Here is a 19523-nt window from a genome sequence, read left to right as displayed (position 1 = left end):
GCCAGAAAAAACACAAGAGGAAGTCCTCTCACTTCAGCCTTCAAAACTGCATCAGAGATAAACCTCATGTTTCTATCTGGCATCAGAGATAAACCTCGTGTTCCTATGATTTTACCTGAAGGTACACATTTTACTTCCAATGTCTTGAAAGAGTTGTGCAGGTGTTTAATAGGTGTCAGAGCATTAGCATTTTCTGCTTTATGAAAAACTTCCTCATCAATCTTTTTCATATGAGTCTTAGGCTATATAGTTCATCAGTTCAGTTTTCAGTCTCTTCTACACAGCTTTCAGAGTCACCTTTTAAAATGTGGTCAGGCTTTCAATCTCAGACATGGAGTAATAAATATTTATTCTTCCTTAATCGATTATGATGTTGGATAAAATATATGAAGCAAGAATGGAACAACCTCAGCGCAGATCTTTGATCTAATCAGAAGCATGTCTGGCAAGCTCCACATTGACCTTGGCCTTCTGTCTGTGAATACTTTTAAAAACAAGGCACAGGGAAGCAGAGACCCCCTCAAAGATCTGAGCAGTAGAAACAGACATCAGTCTTGGAGATGCAGAAACAGCTGGAATTTATGGGACAGGGTATTGGAAAGGAAGGTTCTGAGCAGGGAAGGGACTTGAAAAGTCTTCAGTGTGGTTCCCTAGACTCTTCCCTAAATATTGAAATTCATTTACACCAGGCAAGACTGAGGCTCACCAGAGAACTACTGAGCATGGTGGTGGGGAGAGGGTAGTGAGCAAAACAGGGTATCTGGAGGTTACACAGTCATGTCGTGCTGGGATACTTAGAGTTCTAATCAGCTGCAGTGAGGAGACCTGCCTGAACACCTCACGCATCCACTCAGGTGAATTACAGAAAGGTCATACCTTAGGAATAGAGTTATTTAAAAAAAGCAAGAATGGAACAACCTCAGTGCAGATCTTTGATCCAATCAGCTTAGCTTAGGCCTTGCATAGCAAACCATAAAAGCAAGTCTTGTTAGTGACAGAGATGCTGTGCTAGGCTCGGTGTCTGTAGCTCAAGCAGCTAGGGTGCCAGCCATGTACATCAGAGCTGGCAGGTTCGAATCCAGCCTGGGTTGGCCAAACAACAATGACAACCGCAACCACAAAATAGCCAGGCATTGTGGTGGGTGCCTGTAGTCCCAGCTACTTGGGAGGCTGAGGCAAGAGAAAAGCCTAAGCCCAAGAGTTTGAGGTTCCTGTGAGCTGTGACACCACGGCACTCTACCCAGGGTGACAGCTTGAGACTGTCGCAAAAAAAAAAAAAAAAAAAAAAAGATGCTGTGCTAATTAACTAATTGCTAGAATAAAACTCAATACTCTTCAAACAAGATATTGTCTGTAATATCTAACATACAATAAAAAAATCACTAGACATGTGGCACAATGTGATCCATAACAATCAGAAAAAGATCAATAGATCCCAACTCATACAAACATAATGACTGAACAGATAGGAATTTCAGCAGAGAAATGGAAATTCTAGAAATGGAAAATATAATACCAGAAATGAAAAATTCACTAGATTGATAAAAAAGTCAGTGAACTTTAAGACAGATCAGTAGAAACCATTCAAATTGAATTACAGAGTGAAGAAACATTGAAAATAAATGAACAGTGACATATGAGAGAGAATATCAAGTAGTCTAACATGTATAATTGGAATTCTAGAAGACAAGAGAGAGATTGGGACAGAAAAATATTGAGGAAATTTCCCCCAACTTTGATGAAGAAAAACTCAGCCTAAAGATTTTAGAATTCTAAGGGACCCCAAGCCAGGTAAACTCAAAGGAAACCACACCTAGGCACATTAGAATTGCTGAAAACTGGGATAAAAACAAAATATTAAAGCAATCAGAGGAAAGAAGGCACACAAAGGGGAACAAAAATGAGGACAAGTTTGGCTTCTCATCAGAAACTATGCAAACCAGAGACTATTGGATAACACCTTTAAAGTTCTGGAAAACTCTTTTAAAAATAAATGTGCGCTCAGAGGTTCATGACTGTAATCCTAGCACTCGGGGAGGCCGAGGCAGTTGGATCACCTGAGGTCAGGAGTTCAAGACCAGCCTGAGCAAGAGGGAGATCCCACCTCTAAAAACTACCTGGGTGTGGTGGGAGGCGCCTATAGTCCTAGCTGTTTGGGATCCCTTGTGCCCAAGAGTTTGAAGTTGCTGTGAACTATGACACCATGGCATTCTACTAAGTGCGACGAAGTGAGACTATGTCTTAAAAATAAATAAAAATAAATGTGAAAGAAAAGCATTTTCAGATTAACAAAAGCTGACAGAAATTGTTTCCAGTAGACCTGCTGAAGGAAAATGCCATCAGATAATATAGAGCCATATGTAGGAAAGTGCCAGAAATAGGAAGTAACGTGGTAAAAAGAAAAGGATTTGCTTTCTCATTTAAGATTTTCTCATTTAAAATTTTCTTTAAAAAACAATTGATGGGTTAAAGCAAAAATAATAGCAATTTATTGTGTAGTTTCTAATAGATGCAGTGATGAGATGTATGACAAAGTACAGAGGGTGGGTCAACAAGAGTATACAGACGAGCAATAGAGAAAAAACAAAAACAGATGTCGATTCTTTAGAAAAGCTCAATAAAATTTATAACTCCCCATGAAGACTGATCAAGAAAAAAGAGAAGAAATCAAATTGCCAATACAATAAATCCTCACTTAACATTGTCAATAAGTTCTTGGAACTGTGACTTTAAGTGCAGTGGTATGCAGCGTTCTTGAATAATGTCTTGCTCAGGCTGGTCTCAATAATGTTTATTTGTAACATTGATGAGAAAAAAATTAGTTTTGTTATGTGTCATTTTAGTTAAAGTCACATTTCCAGGAGCCTATCCACAATGTTAAGTGGGGACTTGCTGTCTCAAGAATGAAAGAGGACATATGTAGTATTTTTATTTTATTTTATTTTTTCTGATCTTCGCTTCCTTTATTCCATCACCAACCACTGTGCTACATCCAAGCAACAGTACGCAAACTGGCAATCAACGGCAATCCAGTTGCGTGATAATCTGCGGTTTCACCATTCACTGGTTTTATATACCATTCATATGTAGTATTAATACACATCTTATATATATTAAAAGGATAATGGTATATTCATAATAACTTTGTCAATAAATTCAACAAATTAGAGGAAACAGGTAATTCCTTGAAAGAATGCGAATAAAATTGACACAGGAAAAGTGAAATATGAATAGCCCTAAATTTTATTTTTTAAATGAATTTTCAAATGAAATTTTAAATGCATTTTAAAAATTCACAGGACATACTTTACTTTTAGGGGTGTCACAGAGGCACCTATTGTTTGCCTGGTATATCATTATTTGCAAAACACTTTCCTGGATTTTTGTTTTTTGAAAAAGAGTCTCACTTTGTTGCCCTCGGTTAGAATTTAGACTCTTGCACTTAAGCAGTCCTCTTGCCTCAGCCTCCCAAGTAGCTGGGACTACAGGCACCCACCTCTATGCTGAGCTATTTTTAGAGCCAGGTCTCTTTCTTGCTCAGGCTGGTCTCAAACTCCTGAGCTTAAGCTATCTACTCACCGCAGCCTCCTAGAGTGCTAGAATTACAGGCATGAGCCACTACATCCAACTAGATTTTTTTTTAAATCAAATTTGTGGTTAAAAACATTCCACAAAGAAAACTCTAGGCCAAAATGGGTTCAATAGTGAATTTTAGAAAACATTAAAAAAAAAAGTAGCACCAGTTTGATGAAAATATTTCAAATTGTATATAAAACCAGCACATTGCACCCCATAATTGCATTAATGTACACAGCTATGATTTAAAAAAAAAAAGTAGCACCAAGGTATCATCAAATCTTTCAGACGGGGAAGAAACACTTCCTAAATAACTTTATGAGGCTGGCATAAGCACAATTTTCTTAAAAAGGAAAAGAAATTGAAGACCAATATTCCTCCTGAGCATAGGGACAAAAAAACAACAAAATATTTTTACATTGAATATAGCAATATATAAATAGGATCATAACATACCTGATGACCAAAGTGGATTTATCTCAGGAATTCAAGGTTGGCTTAACATGCAAAAGTGCACAAAGAAAGCATCAGACAGAACTGACAGCTTATTTGTGATGAAAAACTCTCCACAATCTAAGAATCGGAGGAAAAAAATTCCATACTCTAATCAAATTCATCTTTCAGAAACCCAGAGCTAAAATCATTCTAAACAACAAAAAGAAATGAAAAGGCATAAGGGCTGGAAAGAAAGGAATGAAATGATTTTTATTTGCAGAAGACATAATTCCAACTAATTAACAGAATTGATACTAGAACTAATAAGGGAATTTTCAAAGTGTATAGGATATGTGGCCAGTATACAAAAATCAGTTGCATTTTTATATCCTAGCAAGAGCAATTAGAAAAGGAAATTAAAATATAAGTCACATTGTGCCTCTGCTAGAACTTTCCAATGACATTTTACTTCACTCAGAATGAAGTCCAAAGTCCTTTCTAGATGCTGTAAAGCCTTCTTTGCTGTTAGCTCTCCTCTGCCCCCAGCGCCCAGCATGTCTCTGATGTCTCCCAGTCTCCATCAGCTCTGACCCGGGTTCTTTGAGCTGCCCCCAGTGCCTGCATGCTCTTCCCCCCACACCTTCAGAGCTCACCCCCAACTTCATTCAGGCCTGTGCTCCACTGTCACCTTAGAGAAGGCCTTCCTTGACGCCCTTGAATGAAATAGCATCTCCCCTTAAGCTGCTTTAATTTTCAGAGCCCTCAGCAGCATCTGACACATTGGGCATCGGTTTGTCTCTCTCCACCCTTGGAATGGGAGAACAAGAACATGTTGGTTTTTCTTGTTGACTCTTGCTGAATCTGCAGTGCCTGGAATTTAGTGATAGTCAACAAATACTTATTTCATGAACAACTGAAAATAAAATAGTGCCAAACAGCAGCAGAGTCTTCAATGAAAGTACCTGATGCGGTAGACTTGGGGGGTTGCTTATTCTTTTTAGAAAATCTTTCTAATTTTATAGTGAAAGAAAATTTTCAGCTAAAATTCTTGTTGTGTCAAGTCCCGAGGCAGCTGAGGGCATATCTGTTGGGGTGGTCATGGAGGCACCGTTGATTGCATGGCACACCGTCATTTGCATAGGCTTTCCTGGACATTGCCATATTGCTTCTGCATGGGACCCAATGATATTAAGTGGATGAGGTAGTGAGTCAGAGAGATCCAGTTACCTGCTCAGGGCCTCACAGACAAGCTAAGGGCAGGAGTCCTGGCTTTCAATCCGGGGCTATTTTCCATTACACCATGTGACAGAAGATGGGGATCCAAACTCCCCATGGTGGAGTTTTTGCATGGTCCCTGTGGGCAAAGCAGCCTCCTGGGTCCGATCTTCATGAGGGTCAGTGTTTTGCCATCTCTATTTTATGCACATGTGCTAAGGGCAGGACAGCAGGTGGAGGAAGAAGAATTTCCCAGATTGTTGAAGTCTTTTGGGGAGGCAGGACCTATAGGAATGGAGGTGGGAACCAGCCTCAGATGTTTTCATGTGTGAAGAGTCACAGGAAGGGCCCTGTCTATAATAGGATGGAGTGAGGGACCCTGCAGCCAGGCCGGAGCTCCTGAGTGCGGGCTTCAGCAGCAAGGGGGGTTCCAGTGAACTGTGGGCGGCCGTGGGCATGAGTGACCATGCAGGGCCTAGCTCATGTCACATACGCTGCCTTGAGCAGAGTGAGGGCCCCCATGGGGGAATAAAGGTGGCCTTTTCCTCTCTGAATGAAATTCAGGTCAGTAAACACTCATCTGTGTACAGTCTCTCATTGGATCCTCAAAATGAATCAGAAAGAAATGAAGGCTAAGAATGATCCCACAGATTTCCCAAGGTCATTTCCATAATAGGTGGCACATCTGGAACAAAGATCCGAGTCTTAGAACTTGAAAGCAAGTGCTGTCTCAGGGGGCTCTTGCCAAGAGACTTCCTACATAGAACAAATCCCTAGGAGTTGTGACCGGGACAAAGAGAGTTATATGGCAACTATGGTACCATCAGAACTGCAGTGGAGAGGTTTCCTGGAGGTTTGTTCCCAAGGAAAGGACAAATGAGGGTGGACCTAAAGTCAGGAAGTGCGTTAAAGTGAACTCACTGGAGGGTTGCATGGAAAGCGGGCTCCTCAGCTCACACTGTTTTGTATTCAGTGTCTGATATTTCAGTATTCCCTCTGTATTTGTAACTCTTTGGGGGATCATTTTACCTTGTCCTCACTGGGTTTGAGGCTGACAGGAGTTCTCAGTATCAGTAACACCTGGGATGAAAGTGGCTCAGGGCTCTCTTACACAAGCTGTATCCCTGTGTTTTGCAGATGTCACTCTGGGCACTGAGTGGTCAAGCAACACACCGGGAATTAAACAAGGGAGCGTCCATCTGGATCAAGGTCCAAGAAAGCAAAACTTCTGACTGCACAAGATCATGCTTGTATATTCTCATGGCATGTGCATGTTGGAGGATAACCCTGGGATGAGTGTTTTTTCCCTTCATTATTGAGTGATACATCTGAAATTAAAATTATTGCTAAGACCAACTTAGAGCAGTTATAGAGTGAGGCATGTCAAGGATTTTCAGTGTGTTCTGATTTGGTGTTTATCAAAATGCAGATGGTTTTCATCATTGGGATAGTGATGCTTTAGGGGAAAAATCCATTTATTCCTTGATTTAAGTGTTTGCAGTAGTTTAAAACATGTCTCATCGGTGTTCCCGCGGAGGTGTGGCTTTTTCCCACAGGTGGAATCCCACTCTTATGCCTCACTGAGAAATTGAAAGAGTAGGGGGAAATGGGTTTTTAAATCAAGGAATTCTTACAGGTGGTGTTTCTTGGAGGCAGGCATTTGGCAGGTCTCGGGCAGCTGGCCCTCAGTCCGCCCAGTCATGGTCCTGTGCCGAGGGGTGGAGCAGTGAGCCCACTCAGTGTGGTCGTTGTGTTGAGTCTGTGGAGGAAAGCCGAGGTGGCGGGGGGCCCGAGGGGAGCTCCTTGTGGCTTCAGACTATTTTGATCAAGGTGCTGGCACTGTCAGTTCACATGAAACCCATAGGCTCAGAGGGAAATGAGCTCTTCCAAGGCCTCTGCACCATTGAGATTTGCTGCCCCCACCCCACAGCAAAGGGGAGTGACTGGTCAGAGTGTCCCCTCTACCATGCTATGATGTGGGGGAGTGTGCTGGTGCAGCTCTCTATGTGCACCCCGAGAAGAGTGTTGTCATTTCAGAATGTTAACTTTCCTAGGCAAGAGTGGTACAAGCTGGCTGTAGACACTAGGACACTTGGTACATTTTCCTAAGTAGATCTCATAAACTTGGGGGAAGGTTTTCTGGCTATCCTTTGCATGCCTTGGAGAGATGACTGGTGGGTCAGGATGTGTCCTCTGGATGAAAAAGTGACTATTGAGCCTGGAGTACTGATCCCAGAGATGAAGGGTGACTTGGGGTCACAGAGTTCAGGGAGGCTGGGCTGTGGCAATTCCCCAGAGCTGGCCTTTTCAGGTGCTTCTGCCTGATGAGGACACCCCTCGCTAGTGCAAGTCCCTCACACCTATAGACCGTTCACTCCAACTCAATGAGTGATCAATCCCTGGAAGTAACTATCGACTCTTACCAGAACTCATGCAGAATTGCTTTGAAAGCCTGAGGCCTGGTTTGTGAATTTAGGATGGAGGATATGTCTGCTCTGAAGATCACAACACCTGTAACCCATCCATGTCCAGAGACCCCTGGCACCCACACACTCAGAGAGCCCACTTAATATTCATTAGATTGTTTTTGCTGAGCTTTGCTGGAGTCTTCAGATGAAAGGTCTTGAATGTGTCTTAGGGAAGGGATATTTTTTTCTGGCTGAGAGGCAGCATCATCACCTGCCTTCTCCCAGGGCCTGACCCTGGACCCTGTAGGGCAGAGCAAGTGTGAAGGTTGACAGAGACCTGTCGCCATAGGGATGGCAGCACCATGAGAGCAGCTAGCTCACCTATGTCTTTTCATTGATGACGTGCTTCCTTTGTGCCATGTGGAGTGACATTTGAGTCTCATTTGCATGCTATTTCCAAGTCACATTTTAGAATAGGCAAGCATCCAAATAGCTAGGTTGTTCTGATTGTAATCTTTGGAACTTTGTATGTTGTAGAATGGCCTTTTCTGATTGTCTTTGTGTAGGGGGCTCTTCCACCTGCAAGGTCCCACGTTCTCAGCTGGTGTCCAGTCATCCAGTATTATGCCCTTTTTGTCCCTCAGCTTCTTTTATGTTCATATCTTGCTACCTCACCCAGCTGGAGAGTTCCTTTCCAGGAAGGGCTGCATTTGATCCTGACTTCTGTGGTGTGTTCCTAGCAAACTGTCATTAATACTTGCTGACACTGAGTCATGTGATGCACGCCGAGCTGGGGTTCACCCAGTTTTGCCCATTCTGGCCCCAGAGTCTAGACTTTAATAACAGAGCCCTGATCCTAATTATAAAATGGAGTCTCTAGACTATGCCTCTGTTGTGAGTTAGGACTTCGAGAAGACACAGAAGGGTTCCCTATATGTAGTCTGATACGACACCTTCATGTGTGGCTGTCTCCTACCCAGATGAGTGTCAAGGGGAAGATACTCTGTGGGCTGTGATGTCAGCCTGTGCCCCACCACCTGCAGGTCATGACCCTCATGGTCATGACCATCCATGATCGCCTTTCAGGACTCTTAAGTTCTGAATTGAGGGACCCCTGGGACTCTGCTTTTGCCCAGCCCTGTATTCTGTATACACAAAATCAGGGTTCTCAAGCAAAGGCAGACCTTGTGCAGTGTTGGCAACTTTCTCTTCTGTGGCAGAAGTTCAAGGGCCTCATCACAGTCAAAGTTGTCACTGTTTATCGAGCCTTCTCCATAGCCGGGCCCTGTGCCAACATGTCAGCATTGAATTCTCAGCAACCCTGCCAAAAGGGTTGAGTCCCTTTTACAGATGGGAGGGATTATGGAACTAGTTCAAGGTCATGTTGCTTTAAGTAGCAGAACCAAGTGGGAAGCTTGGGCCTGGCAAAGCCATGAGCTTTTACAGCTCAAAGCCCTGTACCCACCACCTCAGTACTTGTTGAACCACTTCCTTTCCTCAGTGAAGAGGCTTAGTGCTCCTTTCTCTGGAACTTGAATTTTCTCAGTGGCTGCCACTGTTATGGAGGGTGGAACTGGGTGACATAATTCTTCACAGGTGAAGCCCGTCCCTACAGCTACACCAGAGTCTCTGTTTTCTGTAACTGGTTTGATCTGCCCAAAAAGGCAATGGGGTGGGGGGCTCGGGTCACTTCTTGTCTGGGCTCAGGCCCTCAAATTGTTTTTGAGGTGCTGAGTTGGGTTGGAAGGAGTGTGCTTGGTTCCCCTGGGAGTCCCACCCTTTTCCATCTCTTAGGATAAGGGGCTGACAGCAGCAATACTTTATCAGCAGCCAGGGCACGCCTGGCTGAACTGGGTCCACCTTGCCTTCCTGCTGAGCTAAGATTTCTCAGACACATTTCGAGGGGCCACGCCCTTGGGCTCTCCACTGCCAGGCCCGCCCTGGCCTTTCAGCCCTTTTCTCTCACTGTGGTCTGGCTGGGCCACTCCGTTTGCTGACCACATCCAGCACTTTGCCACTGCCCCATGCTTAGGCCCTGCCTCCTGCCTGCAGGGTCACCTCTAACCCCTGTTCCTTCAACTGGCCATTCCCTAGCTGTCCTTCAGGACGTGGCTGTGGTCCTAGGCATCCTACAGATCTCTGTCATCTCAGGGATCTCAGCCACTGCACTATCCAGTTGCTACCTGTTCCTGTTCTGCCAGAAGGACATTTTATTTCCTTTCTTGCATGGACTTGTTTAAGTTACTGTATCTTTCTATACCAGTAACTACAAGGTTATATAAAGACTCTTGTTGTCTATCTTTGGTCATATTTGCACCTTTTTAAAAGGATTAATGTCTCAAGGTTAAGAAATCTGGTCTCTCCACTTTGCATGGCCCTGGCTGTGCCTGATGGACCTGCAGACAATGGGGGGTTGTTGTGGGGAGTCTGCAGAAACTCACTGGGACTGGAGTTTGGGTTGAATGGACTGGTTCACATAGTGGCAGGTGAATTTAATGCTGTCACCACCCTGCCTGGCGGGGAGGCTCCCAGATACATCAGTTTTCTGTGCTCACATCCCTCTTTGATTCAATATGACAGATGACTAATTGTGACTCCTCTCTGGATTTCAGCCTGTCTTCCCCTTTTTGGAAGAAAGTCACTTTCTGGTAGAAATTAGTGCACCTTTTTTATTTAAGAAAAAAAAGTTATCTTCTTTGAAATAGGCTTTTGTCGTTCTAGGCTTGAGAGCGATTTGCCTTTATGATCGCAGAGTCTAGTGGGGGGATTTCCGTTGCACTTGCCTTTGTGGTCCTCAGTAGCAGTACATTTGGCTTCTGTTCCGCACATCCACAAAGGCTCAGCTTGACAGTCATGCTGTGCTGCCAGGCAGAGGAGGCAGGCAGGCCCAGGCTGGCAGGAGGTGTTCAGGGCCTGCTGGGCCCTGCTGGGACTTGGGACGGCATGGGAGCTACAGGCAGATGCTGTGGGCAGACGAGGCCAGGTGGGGAGACCAACTCTCAGCTCCAGTGAGCCCATCCAAGCCAGGTGCATGTGTCCTGGGCCCAGAGAAGGTGACCAAGTAAGGGAATTTTCTTTCTTTTTTTTTTTTAAGTAAAGAAAAGGGTAGACTTTAATCTTTATTTACAGGACACTGCAAGATATGAAATTCCACATAGAAAGAAGAAACCCTTTCAGAGGATAGGCTCCAGACAGTATGTATGTACAGTTTGGAACTGTTCAAGTATAGTTTTGTTGTAAAAAGTGCTACAATAACAAACCACGTTTAAAAAGAGTTCGTAGTAGAGAAATAGTAAGACAAACTTACACCAAACGCAGTATACGACAACTTTGTGCCTCAGCTGTACAATCTAAAAGTTAAAAGTCCCAGGAGCCCTATCCTGAACTTGGAACATATAGCCTTCAGAGGTAGTTTCTGGTACTACATTTTGATCCTCCTCTTCCTCCACAGAGAAATACTTCTCAATCAAGTTTAATGAAGCCTTGTACACAGACTCATTTTCGTGGTTTTGTAGAACTTCAATTTTGTCCAAACCTCCACATTCTCCAATCATTATACTAAGTTTCTCAGTTTCACCTAGTTTTTCAGCAGCCTGAAAGATATTTGAAATGGCATCCAGAATAACCAGAATAATTTTGGTATCTTTTGCTGTTAAGAGGTCATCAATGGTTCTATTATGCCACAATGAACAAGGTATACAATCTGTTCAGCTGTTCCACCACGTGTATAGTTGGTCACAGCCCATACGGCTTCCTTCTGTGCCTTAAAGTCTGCCTTAGAGAGAACACCAACAGGTAATGGGACTAGCCCATGATTCACAACTTGCTGCGTCTGCTCCTGACAGCCAGCTGTGATGTTTGACATTGTCCATGTAGCTTCTTTTGAATGTTATTTTTGGGGTTGGTCAGCAGGCTGGGAAAGACAGTAAGTGCTCCTGCATCAATTACAACCTGAGTCTGTTCATCTGTCCTAGTGACAATATTCCCTATGGCTCTTAGTGCAGGAGTCACAATTGGCAATTCAGTAGCTCCCAAAAGCTTCACAAGTTGGGGCACAACTCCTGTTTTCACAACCATTTCAATCCATTCATTTGGACCATCAGTAAGGTAAGAAATGGCCCAGCAAGTATCTGCTAATACCTCTGGATCATCATGATGCAGGAGACGCACTAAAGTAGGAAGATCTGTTCCACAGCATCTAATGGGGTGCAGGATTCTTGTTGTGACAAAGATTTGAAAGTGTCCAGGTAAGATTTCGTAAGTAACCACATGATAAAGATGACATATCAGGAATAGCTAGAAGAGCCAGCAGTGGGTCAACTGCACCATACTTAATAACCAAGTCTCAGAAAACTGAACCATCACCTGCAATGTTTCCTAGAGCCCACACAGCTTGTTCACTGATATGAGCATGGGGAGACGCCAACAGAGAAATGAATGCTGGACTAGCACCTCCATCTACCACAGCCTTAGTCTGTACTGATGTCCCAGAAGCAATGTTAGTTAGTGCCCACACAGATTCAAATTGAATGGGACTACAATCAGTTCTACCCAAGAAGGACACAAATTTTGGGATCAAACCAGCTCGGATTATATTGTCGATGGGAGGCTGTTTTTCTCTAGAAAGTAGTTTCCTGGCAGCCTGAGTAGCTTGGAGCTGGTTTTCCATATTGGTGCTGTTTATACCTTTGACAATGTCATCCACAGACCAATTTACAGTACCCTGGTTGTTTCGGTTTTCCTGCAGTGGAGAAGTAGCATCATCAGGAAAAGAGCTTACATTTCTCCTTTTCAGCATCTGGTCATCTTTCTTAGCTTTCCTCAACTCCACATTAACTTCTATTCGGCGTTGCCTCATTTCTGTACTGTCTTTTCCCTTGTTCTTGAACCTGTTAAGTCGGGCAGCTGGTGAATTAGCATTCTCATTGGTGGACATGGTTATGAGACAAAGGGAGATAGCTGCACAGCTAGCTCAAGCTTCCACAGGAGGTGGTGCAGGACTCAGAAGATCTGGGTTGGCTGCCCTGGAAACGTCCACTGCAGCTCAGGCAGAACATGGTGTGTCCAAGTAAGGGAATTTTCAGTGTGTTCTGCCTGACCGAGATGCAGAGAGCTGTCAGGCCACTCTGGCCCTCCCTTTTCTGAACTTATGTGACATTTATCATCTGAGCCTCACATATGGCATTCATCACATGACACCACATTTTGACATTTTTTTACAGTGGGCACATCTTCTCTCCCCACAATCTTCGGGAAGTGAGAACTGTGTTCTTAGGTCTCCTTGGGGCCTGTACACCACATAGCACGTTGGCTTGCCTAAGACCTTTTATGTGGGTATTGATCCTTGACTGTTTCTTCCTTCTTAGGTGCAAAATACTCTTTGACAATTCCATAATCTTTGTATCTGTTTTTTTAATTAATTCTTTTTTTAGAGACAGGGTCTTACTGTGTAGCCCAGGCTGGACTCCAACTCCTGGCCTCAAGCATTCCTCCCACCTTCACCTTCCAAAGCACTGGAATTACAGGTGTAAAACACTGTGCCTGGCCTTGTATCTTGATCTTTATAGTAGCTAAAGCCTAAGACAATCAACTCTTGATTAGTTATCTATGAATTCACCCTTGTGGATTTTCTGTGATAAACTATAAATCCTATCTCAGCTTCCCCAGCTGCTTAGCAGGCTTTGAGCCTGATCCAACCCATTGATGGTAAAAGCTCGGGAACGCCCTGCCGGCAACCTCACAGTGGGGTCCGTGGCCTTGGGACCATCTGGCTCTCAGCTCTCTGGAGGGCAGGGCATGTGCCACCTGTGTCTGTCCTCAGTACTGTGCTGAACACGTACAGGCACTCAGTAAATGTTTGCTGGATAAATTGTCAAATGAGGGTGACATCCAGAGTTGCTTCTAGCTCAGAATTCTGTGAATAGCTGAATACATGATTGATGTGCACCCCTAGTCCCCTCTTACTTGTATGGGAAGGGGGGGACAAATAGTAAGTCTTGACTATATCCCAAGGTAGGTTTGTAAGTAATGAAAATAAGGATTACTTTTTCTCTTTTCATTGGATTACATGGAACATGCCTACTTTTGAAATTAAAAAAAGTTATACCACACAAAACCTTCAAGGCGTTAGTGTTTTACTAATCTATTTCAGCACCAGTCACTGTTTTTCTGTATAGTCCATGCTATGAATTTGGTTTGCTGTGATCCGGGAACCTGTGACAGAGAGATGATTTCTTCTGCATCGATGCAAGAGAAAATGTAGGTGCTAAAAGGAGCAAGGCAAATATATATTTAGCGATGCCGTCAGCACTCTCAAGTTTAATGCCAGAAGGGTGAAAGGAACAAACTATTGATACGTGCAACAGCTTGGATGGATCTCAAAAGCATCATGCTTCATGAAGGAAGACAGTCTCAGAATGTTACATACTGTACGATTCCATTTTTATGACATTCTCAGAAAGGAAGGATGATAGTGAGGAAGAACAGATCAGTGGTTGCTGGTATATGCATGGGGTGTGTGTGTGTATGTGGAGAGAGGGAGACGCTGTAAAGGAGCAGCACAGGGGAGGATTTTTTTGGAGGGTGATGGGACAGCTCTATATCCTGACTGTGACCGTGGCTTCATAACTCTACACGTGTGTCAAAACTCACGGACCTGTACACCAAACCAAGTCGGATTTACATTATGATCATTTAACAATAACGTAAAGTATTAGTAGATGGGTGAGAATACCTGACTGGTTTGGCGGCTACAACAGGCTCAGCAGCCTGTTTTGTCTGCTGACAACAGACCCTGCACCCCCAGAAGCATCCTCTCTGCTGGGGTCAAGAAACACCCCCAGCCCAGGGCTCACTTCCTTGTCATGAGCATCAATCATTCTGCTGATGACAGTTGTCAGGTCTCAGTGTGGTTTCCTCTGCTGCATGAAAGGTTGTGGAGTTTGCCCCTCTGCTCCTGCAGGTTTGGGTGGGTTTGTTGTTGTTGTTGCTTGCTTTATCTCCTTTTGTGAGTGCTTATATGAATATTCATGTGAATGTGTTTGTTTATATGAGATTGATGAGTTTTACAGGGGTCCTTAAACGTTTTAAACAGGGGGCCAGTTCACTGTCCCTCAGATTGTTGGAGGGCTGGACTATAGTTTTAAAAAAAACAACTATGAACAAATTCCTATGCACACTGCACATATCTTATTTTGAAGTAAAAAACCAAAACGGGAACAAATACAATCACACTGCCGCATGTGGCCCACGGGCCGTAGTTTGAGGACCCCTGGTTTAGAACAGTTGTTCCTTTGCAGCCCTTGATTTCCTCCTTTGAAATATTATCTTGTCTGAAGTTGTATATGTGTCCAAAAATGTAAACGAGTCTTTGTTTCCCTCTCGCAAGCCCAGCCCAGGCTCTCTCGGTGAAGGACTGTACCATCAGCTCACCTGCCTACATTTGACACCTGGGCAGATCCTTGCTCTCTCTTTTCCTCACTTCCTGGGGTACCCAGTGTGGTACCCTACTTCAGGGACCATGTCCTGTGCATTCTGTCCTCAAACTGGCTTACTCCTCCGTATCCCCTGCCACAGCCCTTCCATTCCTGATTCTGCCCTATGTCTTAATTCTGTTTGAACTGCTGTAACAGACTTCACAGACAAAGTGGCTTCTAAACAGAAATTTGTTTCTCACCGTTCTGGAGACTGTGACGTCCTGGATCAGGGCACTGTAGATTTGTGCACTGGTGAGGACCCACCTTCTGGTTCATAGGTGTCATCTTCTCTCTTTGTGCTCACATGGCGGGGGGTGGGGGTGAGAGCTTTCTGAGGTCTCTTCCTTAAGGACACTAATCCCATCATGAGCACTCCACTCCCATGACCTAATCACTTCCCAAAGACATCATCTCCTCAGGCTGTCACCTTGGAGGTTAAAATTTCAACTCAGGGATGCTGAGGGGATACAAACATTCAGACCATGGCAGCCCTGTAACCAAGGAGATCTTCTTAATGCTTGAATTTGATCATGTGATCCCTCAGCTGAAAATGTTACCAGGCTGTCCTTCGCTTTAGAATAGAATCCTTAACATGGTTTACTATTCCTAAATCATCTAGCTTCCCTCTACTCGCTTTCTAGCTTAGCTTTCTTCCCCACCCTGACCCAACACTCAAACTTCGGTGATATTGAACTTCTTTCCATGCCTTGAGCAGGTTATATCCTCTCTTGCGTCTTAGCCTCTTCATATACCATTTCTTATACTCGGAATTTTCCCCCCAACCCCCACTCCATTGCTGCACATGGTGTTTGGCAGATTTTCTATTCACCCATCAAATCTTAGTCAGCTTTCATTTCTTCTGGACTAAGTATCCTTCCTTCCTGTCCTCAAAGCCCCCAATTGCCCTCTCTTGGCTCCTGCCACACTGTGTCATAACTGCTCCCAGATCTAAGCTGTAAGATCTTTGCAGGCAGAGCCCTTCCTCTGTTCTCACTAATGTGTCCTAGGCACCTGGCCTGGAGCCTGTCTGTTGCTGGAAGTGATGAGGACAGATATTTTGATGAATAGATGGAGGCATTTGTAAAACCCCAGGGCCAGTGACCACCAGGAATTCAATGAGTGACATCTAGATGCAGGTCCCTGAACTGCCTACATTCTTGTTAGGGTGATTATAACTGCTGAAATCTTTAAATAATAGTTAATTGTGGGGCGGCACCTGTGGCTCAAAGGGGTAGGGCGCCAGCACCATATGCCGGAGGTGGCGGGTTCAAACCCAGCCCTGGCCAAAAACTGAAAAATAAATAAATAAATAAATTGTGTTAACCTATGTGGCATGAACTCCAGATCCATCAAGGGAGAGGACAGAGGCTGGAATTGAGGCTTTTGAAGAAAGTTTCACAGAGCTCCTTTCCCCAACCCAATTTTTTGCCTGTTTTCTCATAATATATAGATTTACCTCACTTCTTACACTATAGAGATCACTGCCCACTCACCAAAGCTGGGCCATGGGGGCCCACCACATACCCCTTTGGGAGTGTTACTGCAGATAGCTCTGAGGTTTTCTGTCACGTCTCATGGGTGGTAACATCTATGGCTATTTCATGTGGCCACTCTGCCCAGAATCTCTCGAACCTTCACACTGCTTTTATGGGTTGTGGTTGTGTTATGCTTCTCTGCTCTAATTAGCACTGAAACACTTCCCAGCGTGGCCTCTCATGAGCTATCACTCTCCTGCAGAGTGGTTCTGGAGCCAGATCATTTATAGAGATGTGATGGGAGGGGGCGTTCTCTGCTGCTTTCCTCTTCCCACTCTTCTTCCCCTCCCCAGATCTAAAAAGATAGTTTTCTACTTGCCACTTGGAAGACGCAGCACCTTGAATCAGAGTTTGAGCAGAAGTACCACTGATTGGAATGTGCAACAGGCAGCTCCACGGAGTGAGAAAGAGGAAAGGGTGTATGGGGTGGGGCTGAGCGGAAGTGGGGCCCTGCTGAGAGGATCAAGGCCCTTCTTGACTGTGGCTGCCCAGAGCTTTAATGCTAAGGAGCTTTAAAGCAGCCTCATACCCAATTCTATCCCCAGCTAATTAGTCAGAACCTCTGGGGGATGCACCCAGGCGACTCCAGCATACAGTCCATGGGAGTTCAGTTGGATGTGACCCTAAGTATTTACCACCTCAGAGCCTTGATTGGGTTATCCCTTATGGCATGAGGTTTCCTTAGAAAAAGATGTGTTCAAAATAAAGAGGACAGAAATAAACTCCAGAGACTTTTTTTTTTTCATTTTAATTTCAATTACATGAGTAATTGAAAAAAAAAATACTACAAAAACAACAGAAGTGAAAAGTTATACTCTCTCCCCCCATGATAAAGCCACTGTGTATCCTTCCAGATCTTTTTTACACATTTACACAACAGGATGTGGAAATAGGGCTTTTTCTCCACTCTTCACTGAGGACAATTTTGTGGTGCTGGTGGCCCCTACTTCCATGGTATGGTGAAGGCAGATTGTCTCTAGCCTCCTGTAGCCTACTGGAGGGCTGCAATCTTAGAGAGAACATTAGCCTGTTTGCTTCTGTGTTCCCTCACCTGTGGTGTGCCTTGAGATTGGGGTCAACACCCAGCAAAGGCCTCTCAGGACTGGCATTGCTCCAGCCAGGGATAGACAAAAGAGTCAGCCAGAGGACCAGAGGATTTGTAGCTGGCAGTGGGGAGGCCAGGACCAGGTCTCAAAGAGAACAGAAAAGCTGTGGCTGAGATCCCTAGAGGCGGCAGGAGCAGGTCCGCGGAGCACGTTTAGTTAGAGTATGAAGAAGACGCAGTGGGTTTCTGCTTTTGCTCCAAGAAGTTTAGTAGGGTCTATACCTGGTTACATTTACATGTATGTACATATACATATTGGAATTTCATTTTTTATGCAAAAATACAGTTATACTGTTTTCATGTTTTTCTGCAGATCTTTAAACTTCACATATACTTTTTTTTTTTTTGAGTGTCATTTGATCACTTTGGTAGAGTGCCATGGTGTCATACCACACAGCAACCTCAAACTCTTAGGCTCAAGCAATCCTCTTGCCTCAGCCTTCTGAGCAGCTGGGACTTACAGGTGCCTGTCACAACACCTGGCTGTTTTTTTAGAAATGGGGTCTCACTCTTCCTCAGGCTGGTCTCAAGCTCCTGAGCTCAAGCAGTCCACCCATGTTGGCCTCCCAGAGTGCTAGGATTACAGGCATGAGCCTCCACCCCCAGCTAATATACATACTTTATAGATACTTCTATGTCAGTAATAGTTAGTAGTTAACATGTCAGTAGATTTATTAGTTAACATTCCCATGTAAAGAGGTATTTATGACATGTCTAATTTTTTAATATAAGCCTGACTGCAGGGAACATATTTTTGTCCGTTTATCTGTATGTGTCTCTGTAAATATTTCTATAGAATAAATTCCCAGGAGAATTGCTGCATCAAAGAATGAGTGCATTTTCTTCACACCAAAAGGAAACTGTCCTCATAAGCAGTTGCTCCCCAATTTTTTTAAATTTTTGAAGGATAATTTTTCTGGATCTGCTGTTTTTAGTCCATAGGCTTTTTCAGCACTTTGAATAGCTCATCGTACTATCTTTTGGCCTCCCTGTCGTCTCATGAGAAATAGTTCCTGATCTTATTAAGGATCCTCTGTGTGTGATAAGTCACTTCTCTCTTACTGCTTTCAAGAATCTTTGATACTTTGATTATGGATCTCTTTGAATCTGTCCTAATAACTGGAAGTGCTCAGTTATTAGTTCGCCAAATGTTCCTTCAATACCATTCTCTCTTTCCTTTCATTCTGAGACTCATATGCATATATTGCTATGCTCAGCAGTGTCTTACAGGTCTTTGAGGCTCTGTTTATTTTTTGTTCATTGTTATTTCTTTCTGCTCCTTTGACTGATTAATCCTAATTGGCCTGTCTTTAAGTTTACTGAATCTTTCATTAGCCAGTTCAGATATGCTATTTAGCCCCTCCAGTGATTTTTAAAATTTCAATTATTGTGCTTTTCAACTCCAGAATTTCTACTTGGTTCTCTTTTAAAAATTCTATTTATATTCTCTATTTGATGAGATATTGTTCTTGTACTTTCCTTTATATATGTTTTCTTGATTTTTTTGAACATATTAAAAATAATTATCTCTCTGGTAAGTCTGACATCTGGTCTTTCTGTGTGTAGACCATACTGTGTGTTTCTTTTTATGTCTTATATTTTTTTGTTGAAAATTTAAAAAACATTATGTTGCCACTTTGGATATCAGATTCACCTTCCCTCCCTAGGGTTTGTTGTTATTGCTGTTTTTTGATACTGCGTTTTGTTGACTTTCATGAACGAATTCTGCAAAGTCTGTATTTTTGTCATCTGTGGCCACAGAATTCATTTGATT

At 43.6% G+C, this 19523-nt stretch overlaps 1 protein-coding gene and 1 pseudogene across 2 annotated transcripts in view; one reads left to right on the top strand and one right to left on the bottom strand.

The window, feature by feature from the left end:
* Window positions 1-19523, top strand: part of CRACDL (CRACD like) — a 137425-nt gene that overhangs the window by 27235 nt on the left and 90667 nt on the right. The gene's annotated exons all lie outside the window — the stretch shown is intronic.
* LOC128584517 (importin subunit alpha-1-like) lies at window positions 10985-12670 on the bottom strand (annotated as a pseudogene). Its single transcript, XR_008379682.1, has one exon. The product of XR_008379682.1 is annotated as an importin subunit alpha-1-like (transcript).

Source organism: Nycticebus coucang, chromosome 4 (genome assembly GCF_027406575.1).
Source record: "Nycticebus coucang isolate mNycCou1 chromosome 4, mNycCou1.pri, whole genome shotgun sequence".
NCBI lineage: Eukaryota > Metazoa > Chordata > Mammalia > Primates > Lorisidae > Nycticebus > Nycticebus coucang.
Note: the sequence above shows the minus strand (reverse complement) of the source record. Positions and strands in the feature narration are given on the sequence as shown.